This window comes from Somniosus microcephalus, chromosome 8 (genome assembly GCF_052327205.1).
Source record: "Somniosus microcephalus isolate GS21.2 chromosome 8, FLI_Smic_1.0, whole genome shotgun sequence".
In the NCBI taxonomy this organism is placed as follows: Eukaryota; Metazoa; Chordata; class Chondrichthyes; order Squaliformes; family Somniosidae; genus Somniosus; species Somniosus microcephalus.
The window spans coordinates 258,841,876-258,856,158 of NC_140994.1; the positions used below are offsets into that span (position 1 = coordinate 258,841,876).

General features: G+C 42.9%; 1 pseudogene; it reads right to left on the reverse strand.

Annotated features, from left to right (window-relative positions):
• Positions 1–5,078: 5,078 nt before the first annotated feature.
• Positions 5,079–8,212, reverse strand: LOC147114291 (protocadherin-10 pseudogene; annotated as a pseudogene).
• Positions 8,213–14,283: the final 6,071 nt, after the last annotated feature.

Here is a 14,283-nt window from a genome sequence, read left to right on the forward strand (position 1 = left end):
AACATTCCAATGACAATGAACAGTGGATTGGGACTAATAAAGATTTAAGAGATTACAATTGACGATGGACATTTGAAGATCCATATCTCGAGGAGAAAGTGAAGAACCGGGACTAGATACATTTGTAGAAAAAAGAAAGACTTGCGCCTTCAAGGTCACCGGACGTCCCAAAGCGCTTTACAACCAACAACGCACTTTTTTTGAAGTTTAGTAATGTAGGAAATGCGGCAGACAAAATTGCGCACAGCAAGCTCCCACAAACAGCAATGTGATAATGACAAGACAACCTGTTTTTTGTTCTGTTGATTGAGGGATAAATGTTGGCCAGGATACCGGGGATAACTCCCGTGCCCTTCAAATAGTGCCATGGGATCTTTTATGTCCACCTGAGAGACCAGATGGGGCCTCGGTTTAAAAATTAATCCAAAAAACAACACCTCCAATAGTGCAGCACTCCCTCAGTACTGCACTGGACTGTCAGCCTAGATTTTTTGTGCTCAAGTCTCAAGGGGTGGGACTTGAACCACAACCTTCTGACGTCAAAGGCGATGGTGCTACCAACTGAGCCATTGGCTGACATTAGTCTCGATTATGCCAGATGTGGAGATTAAATGTATTAGTGGGCATAGTAGCACAACAGAAAAGAGCAACACAGAGAAGCTGTTTGTCAATATCACCAAGGATACCGTTGGAGGAGAACAGAGGGCTATATTTATAATAGCAATTTTGCCATCTGGGCCAAGAGCTGTGGAAATGTTATGAGACTACGAACAACAGTATAATTACTTGCCTTAGCTGGAGCAAAGTTGCGCTGTGCATGTATAATTGTATACATGCAGAGAGCTACACTGACTCGATTCCAAATCCCAATTAAGATGAATGCCAAGAGAAAGATGGTGACGTGGTTGGCTCTATCCTAACATTCAAAAATAAGTTTAAAAATTGTTTGGACCTTTTGAAACTTGGCTTCACATTGCCATGTCTTGTGATGATCTAGCTTTGTGACAGAAGAAAATATTCATTCATGGGAAGTGGGCATCGCTGGCAAGACCAGCATTTATTGCCCTTCCCTAATTGCCCTTGAGAAGGTGGTGGCCTTCTTGAACCGGCACAGTCAGTGTGTTGAAGGTACTCACACAGTGCTGTTAGGTAGGCAATTCTAAGGTTTTGACCCAGTGACGATGAAGGAACAGCAATATATTTCCAAGTCAGGATGGTTTGTGACTTGGAGGGGAACTTGCAGCTGTTGGTAATCCCATGCACCTGCTGCACTTGTCCTTCTAGGTGGTAGGGCTTGCAGGGTTGGAAGGTGCTATCAAAGAAGCCTTGGCATGTTGCTGCAGTGCTTCTTGTAGATGGTACACACTACAAACCTAGTGCACTGGTGGTGGAGGGAGTGAATGTTTAAGGTGGTGGATGGAGTGCCAAACAAGTGTGCTGCTTTGAGCTGGGTGGTGTCGCGCTTCCTGAGTGTTGTTGAAGCTACCCTCAACAAGGCAAGTGATGAGTGTTCCATTACATTCTGGCTTGTGCCTTGTGAATGGTTGAAAGGCTTTGGGGAGTCAGGAGGTTAGTCATTCAGCACAGAATACCCAGTTTTCTAACCTGCTCTTGTAGCTACAGTATTTATGTGGCTGGTCCAGTTAAGTTTATAGTCATGGAAGTTGATGGTGGAGGATTCGACTATAGAAATGTCATTGAATTTCATGGGGAGGTTGTTGGACTCTCCCTTGTTGGAGATAATCATTGCCAGGCACTTGTGTGGCACGAAGGTTACTTGCCATTTATCAGCCCAAGCCTGAATGTTGTCCAGTTCTTGCTGCATGCAGGCGTAGACTGCTTCATTATCTTAGGAGTTGCAAATGGAACTAAAAACTGTGCAATCATCAGCGAACATCCCCACTACTGACGTTATGATGAAGGGAAGGTCATTGATGAAACAATTGAAGATGTTTCGGCCGAGGACACTACCCTCAGGAACTCCTGCAGCGACGTCCTGGAGTTGAGATGATTGACCTCCAACAAAGACAACCATCTTCCTTTGTGCTAGGTATGACTCAAGCCAGTGGAGAGTTTTTCCCCTGATTCCCATTAATTTCAATTTTACTACAGCTCCTTGATGACAAACTCGGTCAAACGCTGCCTTGGTGTCAAAGGCAATCATTCTCTCCTCACCTCTGAAATTCAGCTCTTTGTCCATGTTTGGACCATGTCTGTATTTAGGTCTGGATCTGAGTTGTTCTGGCAGAACCCAAACTGAGCACCGGGGAGCAGGTTATTGGTGAGTAAGTGCAGCTTGATAGCGCTGCCCACGACCCCTTCCAACACTTTGCTGATGATTGACTGACGGGGCAATAATTGGCTGGATTGGATTTGACCTGCTTTTTGTGGACAGGGCCTTCCTCAGCAAATTTCCACTTTTTCAGGTAGATAACAGTGTTGTAGCTGTACTGGAATAGTTTGGCTAGAGACGCGGCTAGTTCTGGAGAACAAGTCTTCAGAACTGCAGCCGGTATGTTGTCGGGACCCATAGCCTTTGCTGTATCCAGTGCACTCAGACATATCTTGATATCACGTGGAGTGAATAAAATTGGCTAAAGACTGGCTTCTGTGATGTTGGGGACCTCAGGAGAAGGCCAAGAGGAATCATCTACTCAGCACTTCTGGCTGAAGATGGTTGCAGACTCTTCAGTCTTTTCTTTTAAACTGACATGCTGGGCTCCGCTTTTGTTATTGAGGATGGGAATTTTCATGGAGCATCCTCCTCCCATTAGTTTTTAATTGTCCTCCACCATTCACCACTAATGTGGCCGGACTGCAGAGTTTTGATCCGTTTTTTTGTGTGATCGCTTAGCTCTGTCATAACATGCTGCTTCCACTGTTTACCATGCATATAGTCCTGTGTTGTAGCTTCACCAGGTTGGCACCTCATTTATAGGTACGTCTGGTGCTGTTGCTGGCATGCACCTCTACACTCCTCATGCCCATCAACCCAGGGGACCAACCCTGGTTCAATGGTAATGTAAGGGATATGCCGGGCCATGAGGTTACAGTTCTGGTAGAATACAAATCTGCTACTGCTCATTGACAACAGTGCCTCATGGATGCCCAGTTCTGAGCTGCTAGATCTGTTCTGAATCTATCTGATTTAGCAAGGTGGTACTGCCACATAACATGATGGAGGTTGCTGTCAGTATGAAGATGGGACTTTATCTTCACTAGGACTGTACTGTGGCCACTCCTACCAATACTTTCGTGGACAGATACATCTGCGACAGGTAGATTAGTGAGGACGAGTTTACATAGGTTTTTCTATCGTGTTGTTTCTCTCACCACCTACCGCAACCCCAGTCTGGCAGCTATATCCTTCAGGACGCAGTCAACTCGGCCAGTAGTGGTGCTACTGAGCCACTCTTGGTGATGGACATTGAAGTCCTCCACCAAGAGTCCATTCGTCACCCCTTTGTGTCTTCCAAGTGGTATCCAAGAGGAGTATAGCTGATTGATCAGCTGAGCAAGGGCGGTAGGTAGTGATCAGCAGGAGCTTTCTTTGCCCTTGTTTGACTGATGCCATGAGACTTCATAGGGTCCAGATTCAATATTGAGGACGCCCAGGGCCACTCCCTCCCGACTGTGTACTACTGCGCTGCCCCCTCTGGTGGGACTGTCCTACCGGTGGGACAGGACAGACCCAAGGATGGTGATGGAGGAATCTGAGTCGTTTGCTGAAAGTTATGATTCCGTGAGTATGACTATGTCAGGCAGTTGCTTGTCTAGTCTGTGGGACAGCTCTCCCAATTTTGGCACAAGTCACCAGATTTTGGTGAGGAGGACTTTGCAGTGTCGACTGGGCTGTGTATGCCTTTGTCAAGTCCGAATCAGATGAGTAGGTCACTACACCCTGCAGCTGGTTTTGCAGCTCTTGCATAAGTGCGTCTTAGCAGACATCCAAATTACACTGCTCAGTTTGCTTAATACCAAGCAGAAACCAATTGACATCCATACAGAGTTGTTTTGCATAACTAGGTTATAATCCTTCATCATCACTGGGTCAAAATCCTGGAACTCCCTCCTTAACAGCACTGTGGAAATACCTTTACCACACAGACTGCAGCGGTTCAAGAAGGTGGCTCACCACCACCTTTTCGAGGGCAATTAGGGATGGGCAATAAATGCTGGCCTTGCCAGCGACGCCCACATCCCATAAACGAAAAACATAAAAATACTGACTGAAGTTACCCCTTAGCAACTGACTTGCTGCCTGCATGGAAGATTCTCCGACCTAATTGAACATCAGAGCGAATCACTAATACAGATTCAAAACACAAATTCACTCAAAACGTACTTTTCCACCTCTACCCGGGTAGGTTATCAGTTCTTAGCCTCAATTATTATATTACTGAAAAGTTGTTAATGAATCATAGGTCGTCTGCTGTTCTGCGAATAATGAATATCAGATCTTTTGATCCATAGGATTAAGATACAGATGACACGGATGGTACATAATTCACTGAAGGTTTGTGTCTTTGCCACCATTGGATGTGCAGCGTATTTTTCCTATCTAAAGATGATTCGAATAACTGCTATGTTCTATGATCATTCTTTTTAATGAAATGTACAACATACATTAGAAGTACATTTTAATGCATTTTGGTCCCTTAGATGGCAGAAGAAGAGTAGTTAGTTTCATTTCTTGCTAACACACCAGGGTATAAGTAGCAAATTAATTGTCATAACTGTTTAATAATGTAAAAACTTGTGGCTGACAAAAATAACTCACCGTCTTTAATACCATCCAAGGAAAACATTGTTGCTAAATATAAACCCCAAATAAACCAGTTATGGTATATACTTAAAACACTGTAATTTACATTAATGTAATGAATAGCAGGACTTCTATACGGTAAAATATTTTCAATAACATACTTTAAGTGCAACGTTTTACCTGTGGCTTTTTTGGCACTACGCAGAGCTCAACTGTATTATCTTGTAACAGTTAAAAATATGTATAAAACAGGAACAATCTAGATATATAATTGTCAGACTAAGTTACTACCCTAAGTAATAATTAAGGTTATGATTGCAATTAACTGCATAATGCACGAGACCGAAAAACAACCCATTTAGTCAAAAACGTTCTCTTAGATGAAGGGCAGTTGACGCTTGGGTTGACATGCATAGTTAAATAAACAAAAAGGGGCTCAATGTTGGCTTAAAACACAAATGGAAACCTAAAAATAAAGAAGTAAATCGGTGTAATTGAACAAGACTAAACATTGGAAAAACAATTGTCTCACCTGACTGGGTTTATTTCCATCCCACTCACGAGATTTAATGGCTTCGGCTTTGAAATTGGACGTTGACAGATCGTTGTTTAAAGTTTTTGGTGCATGTCCATTCCGTTTGACCCCACCTGTGTCAGTAGTGCTGGTCCCAACCTTCGGTTTTGCTGGACTGTACGGTTTCAGGAAAGTAAAATCACTCTTGGCAGATTCGGGAGTCAAACACACCTTGTAATAATAGGTGTGTGAGACGGGCCCACTTCCAGCTACCTCTAAAAAGTCAGGAGGCACTTTAGAATTCGTCGTTACTTGGAGGTTTATTTTAGATGTTTTCAAAGTGTCTGCCGAATTCAAATGTTGAAGACAACAGCAATTCCCGAAAGGAGTGCTGCAACCGTGGATATTATTTTTGCATTGGTGGCATTTGATGGCAGCGATGATAATTATGGCCACAATGAATAGAATGGAAATGGACCCTAAGGTGACAATTAAGTAAAATGTCACTGCTGAATTGTGCTCTGTATTTTCAGACAAGTCGCTGATTTCAGGCAGAATTTCTGTAATGCTGTCCATTATTGAAAATATGATGGTGACTGTGGCTGAAAGCGGCGTTTGTCCGTTATCTTTCACAAGGATGAGAAGCGTTTGCTTAGGGACGTCTCTCTCCCCGAAACGCCGGGTTGTCCTTATTTCTCCTGTGTAGAGCGCTACGTTGAACAGAGTAGGATCTGTTGCCTGCAGTAACTGATAGGAGAGCTTTGCATTCTGCCCAGAATCCGCATCTGTAGCAATAACTTTGGTCAATAATTGGCCCGGATCCACAGATCGCAGCACCGTCTGCAGGGCAACTGAACCGTTATTTGGCCTTGGGGACACAATGACGGGAACGTTATCATTCTGATCCAAGATAATCACATTTACTTTAGCAGTGCCACTGAGTGGGGGAAATCCAGCATCCTGAGCTTGGATCTGGATTTGGAAATCTTTAAGTTGCTCATAGTCAAAGGAGCGTAATGCGTAAACTTTACCGTTATCCGAGTTGATAGAAACGTAGGTTCTAGAAGGTAATCCTTGGATCATGCGGTCGAGGATAGAATACGACAAGTAGGCGTTTTGATTCGAATCAGGGTCCAATGCTGTCACGGAGCAAACAGTAGCACCCGGTGCATTGTTTTCCGTGACATATACTGTATAGGAAGGTTTTGAAAATCTTGGTGCGTTGTCATTCACGTCTGAAACCTTTAGAAATATAGACTTGTTGGTATAAAGCGAAGGATATCCCGAGTCAATGGCCGTAATTGTGATGTTGTACTCTGGCACTCTTTCACGGTCCAGGAGGTCGGTGGTCACTAATGTGTAATAGTTCTTAAAGGACGATTGAAGTGTAAATGGGACGTCCTTAGAGATCTCACAGTTGATCTGCCCATTCTTTCCGGAATCTTGGTCTGTAACACTAATGAGAGCAATTACTGTCCCGGCCATGGCGTCTTCCATGACTGGGCTTGTCAATGAAGTCAGGATCACTTCAGGCGCATTATCATTGACATCAACTATATCTACTAGAACTTTGCAATGCACAGGTATTGCATATGGGCCACCTTTATCCTTGGCTTGTATATAGATTTCATAAATATTCAATTCTTCGTGATCTATAACACTTTTAACTCTAATCTCGCCTGTATGGGAATCCACATTAAACAGTTCTTGCACTCTAGGTGGAGTATGACTGCTGAAAGAAAAGACGATCTCACTATTAGAGCCTTCATCTAAATCGCTGGCGTTCAATTTTAATACCAATGTCCCCTTGGGTGCGTTTTCTTCTAAGGAAACCTTGTAAATTGTCTGTTCGAAGACAGGTAGGTTGTCATTGGCGTCTAAGACAATGACAGAGATCAGGGCAGTGCCAGACCGAACTGGGATTCCACCGTCAACCGCGGTCAGAACTAATTGATGGATCTGTTGATGCTCTCGGTCCAGTGTTTTCTCCAACACCAACTCTGCAAATTTGCTACGATCGCTCCGCGTCTCTACCTCCAGGATAAAATGTTCGTTTGGACTTAGCCTGTAGGTGCGGATAGAGTTAGTACCCACATCTGGGTCGTGGGCACTCTCGAGAGGGAAACGCGTGCCCGGCAAAGCCGATTCTATAATTTCCAAAGAGAGATACTTCTTCAAGAAAGTTGGGGGGTTATCATTTACATCCAGAATCTCCACTTCAATACGGTACAATTCGAGAGGATTCTCGATAACAACTTCCAGATGCAGAAAGCAAGTAAAGCTTAGAGCACAGAGCTGCTCTCTGTCTATTTTTTCATTCACGAACAAAATCCCGTTGCCCAAATTTACCTCCAAATACTGTTTTGGGGCACCAGAAACGATGCGCAGTCTTCTGGCTGATAGCTTACGAACATCTAAACCCAAATCGTCAGCAACATTCCCAACAAAAGCGCCGTGCTTTAGTTCTTCGGGAATTGTATAGCGAATCTGTCCAGAAATCAAATCAATAAAACAGGCCACCGCAATAAAGCATAGCACTTGCCTTGTTAGTGTCCACGATCTCTTTCCAGTCATCGTTTGCACGGCAGTCCGGGACAGATATTCCAGCCTTCTGAATATTATTGTCAGAATTTGAGGGAAAAAAATCACGGGCAGAACTTATTGGTTGATAACTTATTCCAATAGCCGATACATTAATGCATATAATCTTCAGATTTCTTACATAAGTTCCAGTAAAATATTTCCTCCAAGCGAAATGTTCCCGTTTCATTCGAGCCTTGTCCCCATCTGCTCTCAACCTGGACAGTGGTACTGTAATCTGCAATTCCGATGTTGTACTTTAGTTAGCACAGCGCGCTGTGTGTGTGTATGTGGAGGTGGCTCCTTTGTGTGGAGGGTGCGAAGGCTCTCCGCTCTCAATTCAGCACTCAGTGGCGGACAGCAACAGCGCGTAACGTTTGATATATCTTAAAGACACAGTACCCTGTAAAGTGCTATTGTAACAAGATACCAAGATTCTGTCTTCTGTTTCTAGTTTTCAAAAATCACCGAATTATTTCATGCTCCGAGATGCTTAATGTTCGAATCCCCAGAATTATGCATTGTGAAATATTACAGAATATCTTCCTCACTCTCTTCTGCCCACGTGCTTTAAATGCATATTATTCGAATTTTTGTTTTCCTTATATAATGCCCTCTGAGGATATTATCTTGTTACTGATGTACACAAAAACACTGACACACTCTTGCTAATGACCTATTTTTCTACAGAAATAAGCGTATTTCACGTGTAGGAAAATCGAGCTCCTCGAGATGGACAATCAGCTGATACGTACAATATGGGAAGAACAATCGTTACTATTACATTTACAAACATTCTGCATATTCGGCAGTATTCTGATGTTTTTACATTTGTAGTTAACTTACTAAACTCATTATTGTGCACTCGCGTGAAAACTGCCTTCCGGATTTCCCACTGAATGTCCAAACCTAATGAGCCGTGAAATATTCTTCAATGGACCTTCGGCAGAATTCCCGAAGGGACCAGAATTAATTCTGCATTGAACACTAGATAATAAGCACTATCATTTTTTTAACATATATTGGTTGCATTATTTAGACACGCAGATTACAGTCATGTTTACTGAAATGTATATACAAATCCATTGTACTATTAGAAAAACATAGAAAAAAAATAGAAAAATAGGAGCAGGAGTCCGCCATTCGGCCCTTCGAGCCTGCTCCGCCATTCAATATGATCATGGCTGATCATCTATCTTAATATCATATTCCCGCTCTCTCCCCATACCCCTTGATGCCTTTTGTGTCTAGAAATCTATCTATCTCCTTCTTAAATATATTCAGTTATTTGGCCTCCACAGCCTTCTGTGGTAGAGAATTCCACAGTCTCACCACCCTCTGAGTGAAGAATTTTCTCCACATCTTGGTCCTAAATGTCCTACCCCATATCCTGAGACTGTGACCCCTCGTTCTAGATCCGCAGCCAGGGGAAACATCCTCGCTGCATCCAGTCTGCCTAGCCCTGTCAGAATTAGATACGTTTCAATGAGATCCCCTCTCATTCTTCTAAACACTAGTGAATACAGGCCTAGTCGAACCAATCTCCCCTCATATGACAGTCTTGCCATCCCAGGAATCAGTCTGGTGAACATTTGCTGCACTCCCTCTATGGAAAGTATATCCTTTCTTAGGTAAGGAGACCAAAACTGCACACAGTACTCCAGGTGTGGTCTCACCAAGGCCCTGTATAACTGTAGTAAGACATCCTTGTTCCTGTACTCAAATCCTCTTGCAATGAAGGCCAACATACCATTTGCCTTCCTTACTGCTTGCTGCATCTGCATGTTTGCTTTCATAGACTGGTGTACAAGGACACCCATTTTAGTTTTGGACATTTTGCATGGCTTCATTACATCAATTGACCTCTTTTATTGGTTCTAAGATCAATAATAAACGCAAAATAGGTGTTATGAAGAGTCTCAAAGGCTGTTACACAACTAGCGATTCATTTATGACTAAATATTGTCTGCATATTTTGGTTGTATTTGAGAATGGACCTCGCTTGGCATGCAGGCCCGAACCTAACACTTGTCAGGCAGCACAGTGGCATAGTGGTTAGCACTGTTGCCTCACAGCGCCAGGGACCCGGGTTCAAATCCGGCCTCGGGTGGCTGTCTGTGTGGAGTTTGCACATTCTCCCCATGTTTGCGTGGGTTTCCTCCGGGTGCTCCGGTTTCCTCCCACAGTCCAAAGATGTGCGGGTTAGGTTGATTGGCCACGATAAAAAAATTGACCCTTAGTGTTAGGGGGGATTAAATACGTGGGGTTACGGGGATGGGCTTGGGTGGATGGCTGTCGGTGTAGGGACCGGGTGCTAGGGTTTGGATGATCAGCCATGATCTCGTTGAATGGCGGAGCAGGCTCGAAGGGCCGAATGGCCTACTCCTGCTCCTATTTTCTATGTTGTCAGGCCTGCATGCCAAGCGAGGTCCATTCTCAACTACAACCAAAATATTTAGACATAAATGAATCGCTAGTTGTGTAACAGCCTTTGAGTTTGAGACTCTTCATAACACCTATTTTGCGTTTATTAATTGATCTTAGAACCAATAAAAGAGGTCAATTGATGTAATGAAGCCACGCAAAATGTCCAAAACTAAAAGTGAGTAAATTTTTTGTCTGAACAGATGCCTGTTTCCTCTCTACTGATAGCTGCTGCATGGGACGTAAGATAAAACGTTTGTTAACTTAACATATTGGAATGTAGCACAGTCAATCAACCTTTTACGTTTGCATTGAATAATTTCTCTGTTAACCAAGTTATTTCTAGACATGAAGTGGTTGAACAGGGGCAAGTTTCCAAAACAAACATATATTTTTGACCAAAATTTTCATCTGTTGAAACTCCTTGGCTGGAATCTGATGCACACACATATACACACACACACACACACACACACATATATATATATAAATATGTGTGTGTGTGTGTTTATTACCTTAGAACCATGGTCTTAGCAAGATCTGCAACACGGGTTCCCATGGAAACAAAACGATCAGGCCTCTTATCATTTGTGTCCTGGGGTGGTGTATAAGGAAAGTAGGTGCTGTGAGCGAAATTAGTTTGAGAGGGGGTGGGGGGGTGGTGAATATCAAGAGACACGAAGCAAGACATGAGGTTGTGAAGAAAGTCTGCAGACTTAGCGTAAAACCATCCAGGGAAATGCTCCCTCCACTAATTGAACGGCACAAGCAGCTGAAGTTGTGTCTCTTGGTGCTGCAATTGATCCATAATGCCACTAGCAAGAACAATAATTCCCCGAGATATGAAGGGATTGGGCACAATAGTTACATAAAATACAGACGGTAGCTCTGAATGGAATATTGTGAGATGCAGTCTTGAATAAAAAACCTGAAATCCTTTTGAACTGGAACTTGAGCTGGCTTAAAAATGAGAACTTAGCCCTAAAGGTAAGAATCTGAAATGTGCTTGGCTGAGCCAGGGGATTAGAGAGGAGCTTTCCTCTAGAGCTCGTAAAATGTATCTTTGTGAAATGCCTGACAGGGATCTTGAAGTCTGTGTGCAAAAGTTAGATACATTTTCTTTTGCTACATGCTCTTCAAATACCAGGTATGTCTGTGTTTTTTCTCTCTTTAGTGCGCAGCTGAGGAGTATGGATTGGCAAAGCCCATGTTCTGCTACATGTTAGCTGAGCGTGGCATGCCAAAGTAGAAGCGTTCAGAGTTGATCTCAGTGTTCCGGGTTAAGAAGCGGAAACCGCTATCTGGTAAGCGTGTGGTCCTACGCTGATTGGTTTGGGTATGTTGCCCTTCCCCCTCCCACTGCCACAATCGAATAGCCTGCAAACGCTCAATGTCAAGACTCACAAGCATATAATGGTCACTTGGGTGAAGGAATGACGGCAAGGACAGTTGGTGCCCACGAAACCGTAACTCAGCAAGATGCCAATGTGTTCAGAAAACAATGGTGAACAAAATAGTTAACTCTGCATTAAATCCCATCCACCCATCCTGCATACAGATAAGATAGGTCGCCTTAAAATTACTGGCATTGTAATTGCTCATTGGCTGGAAGTTACACATTACAACATTATTTTAATTTAATACACAAGATTTTAAAATCTAATGGTCACTCTTGCATTTAAATGGTTCAGCTTAACTGTATAACAGACAAGAAATGCAATGCATTGCTGCTGAAATTTCAACGCGCTTAGATTCATCTCATCAACTCATTACAACGTAAAAGAAATTGGAAAGTGGAATGGGCTTAGGCCCATGAAGCTGGTTCTTTCACGGACCGTTTGAGGATGTAATCTGCCATATCACGGACTCAATCCAACTTGTTTAATATCTTGAAGATAAGTGTCAGCCCGGCTCAGTGGTAGTACTGCCACGTATAAGCATCTGAATTCCTTCCCTTCGTGGTGCGGGTGTGGCACATCAATGCCTATATCTGGGTCCATTGGGCAGAATTTTGGACGAGACGTGGAAACACGAAGTCCCCACTCGTTGCCCCCTTCTAATCCTAGTGAACTAGTGAGTGGGCATTTCACGTGTCAGTCTACAACTGGGAAGGCGTATTAAAGCACCATTCAAACGAGGGAAATAGGTCATACAACACATTTCTCTCCTGATGGCACTAGCAATGCAAGGTGTGTCCAGCCCCACTAAGCGTCCATAAAGAGGGCGATTTCAAATGACCAGTTTCCTTAGAATCATAGAAATTCACGGCACAGAAGGAGGCCTTTCGACCCATCGTGTCTGTGCCGGTACTACAATTAATCACACAACAATAAACTATAATAAGCAAACCAAAAAAATCAAGAATGGGTTGCTTTTAAATCTATTCCATATTAAAATTATTATGTGTGGCACTTCTTGTCAACAGATCATTATTGTCTTCACATTTCTGTCACCCTTTGTGTTAATTTATTTATCGTTATAAATTTCTATGTCCACATTTATAATAGAAACTGTCTATGTAAACTTACCACACTGAAATTACACTCTCTTACCAGTGGCAGCAGTATAGTTTTACATCTGCCAGCTCCTTAGCCTGTAATGCAAAAGCATACATACTTCATTGGGAATTTCCAAATGGAAACTCCCGATCATCCGCTATAACTTAAGATCTGCAGAAACCTCATGGATGCCATTTATCCGGAGCTTCTGCCGAAGTTCTCATGATCGGTTGGGAAAACGCCTAAATTAATACCCGGCGTTTATATTTACATCTATATCCAATTATCTGTCTTCTTACTCTGCTTCACCTGAAGTTTATATTTGCTCTTGACTCCCCATTTACAATGCCGTGGGAGACTGACCAGTATATAACTAAATGGACAGGATGTATGAGCTTAAAATCGGGACTTAATTAAGTCCGCATCTAATTGTCTTCCACCCTCTAACCTTATTTCACCTTAAGACTATACTTGACCCTTAACTCCCTTGAGCAACCCTTGCGAAATCGACTAGCTTTATTGTTATAATAAATATCTGGCAAGCATAGCAGGTCCACTTACGCGGTGGCAAAATTCTGCATTGAAATCCTTTCACCGCCTCTCCTCACTCTGGTCTGCCCCTAGTTTCACCGAAATTGGTGGGAATATCGTCTTACAATGTGCTAATGCCCCTGACCCCGGGGTTTGGGAGACGGTCAGGCGGCACCAGAGGGCGGCCATAAGTTCTGTCCTGGTCCACATCCGCCCAAGAGTCTTTTTAAGCGATTTCAATGCTCAAGTTTTTTTTTGTGTAACATTTCACATTTTCTTCCAATAGCAATCTAGCAAGGGGCCATTTTTGATGATGACAACTTTGGTTACAACATTCCAACGTTGTTTGCAAAGATGGATTTCTATGTGGCCCCAGCAACGCAATAATCATCATGTTGCATGGTGTATTTGATCATCACGATGTGTACTTATGCCTATTAACTTCAGGACCCATCATAACTGGTGAAAGCAATACTTAGAAAATGCTTTTGCCGGCGATTGTTTTGCCCACTCACTACTCCCCTAGAAACTGCATGGGTTCCAGTGTCCTCTCACACAGTGCTCTGATGTACAACAGAGTTAGAATGTTTCGCTCAAGGCTCTTGCTTATTAGTACATAGTATGCTGCAATCATTTTTTCGTCAAGCGAATGTAACACACACACACACTGATAATTTTAAAATATCTTTTGTTATAGATATTATTGCATGCTGCAAGTCTTGCCGAAATTATCTCAGAAAACGCCTAATTCAAATATTTACATGGAAAGGTTTATTAAAAATGTCGAGATGCAAAATGAGCTCTTGTTAGAATCAACCCTCAAGAGGTTAGAAGGTTTTTTTCGTTTTAACCTCTTCCCGAGTTTTATGATTCTGTTGTTTAATTACATCATCTAGTCTTATTTTACTTTTTATTTTTTTTATTTGTTGCTGGAATGTGGGCATCGCTGGCAAGGCCACCATCTATTGCCC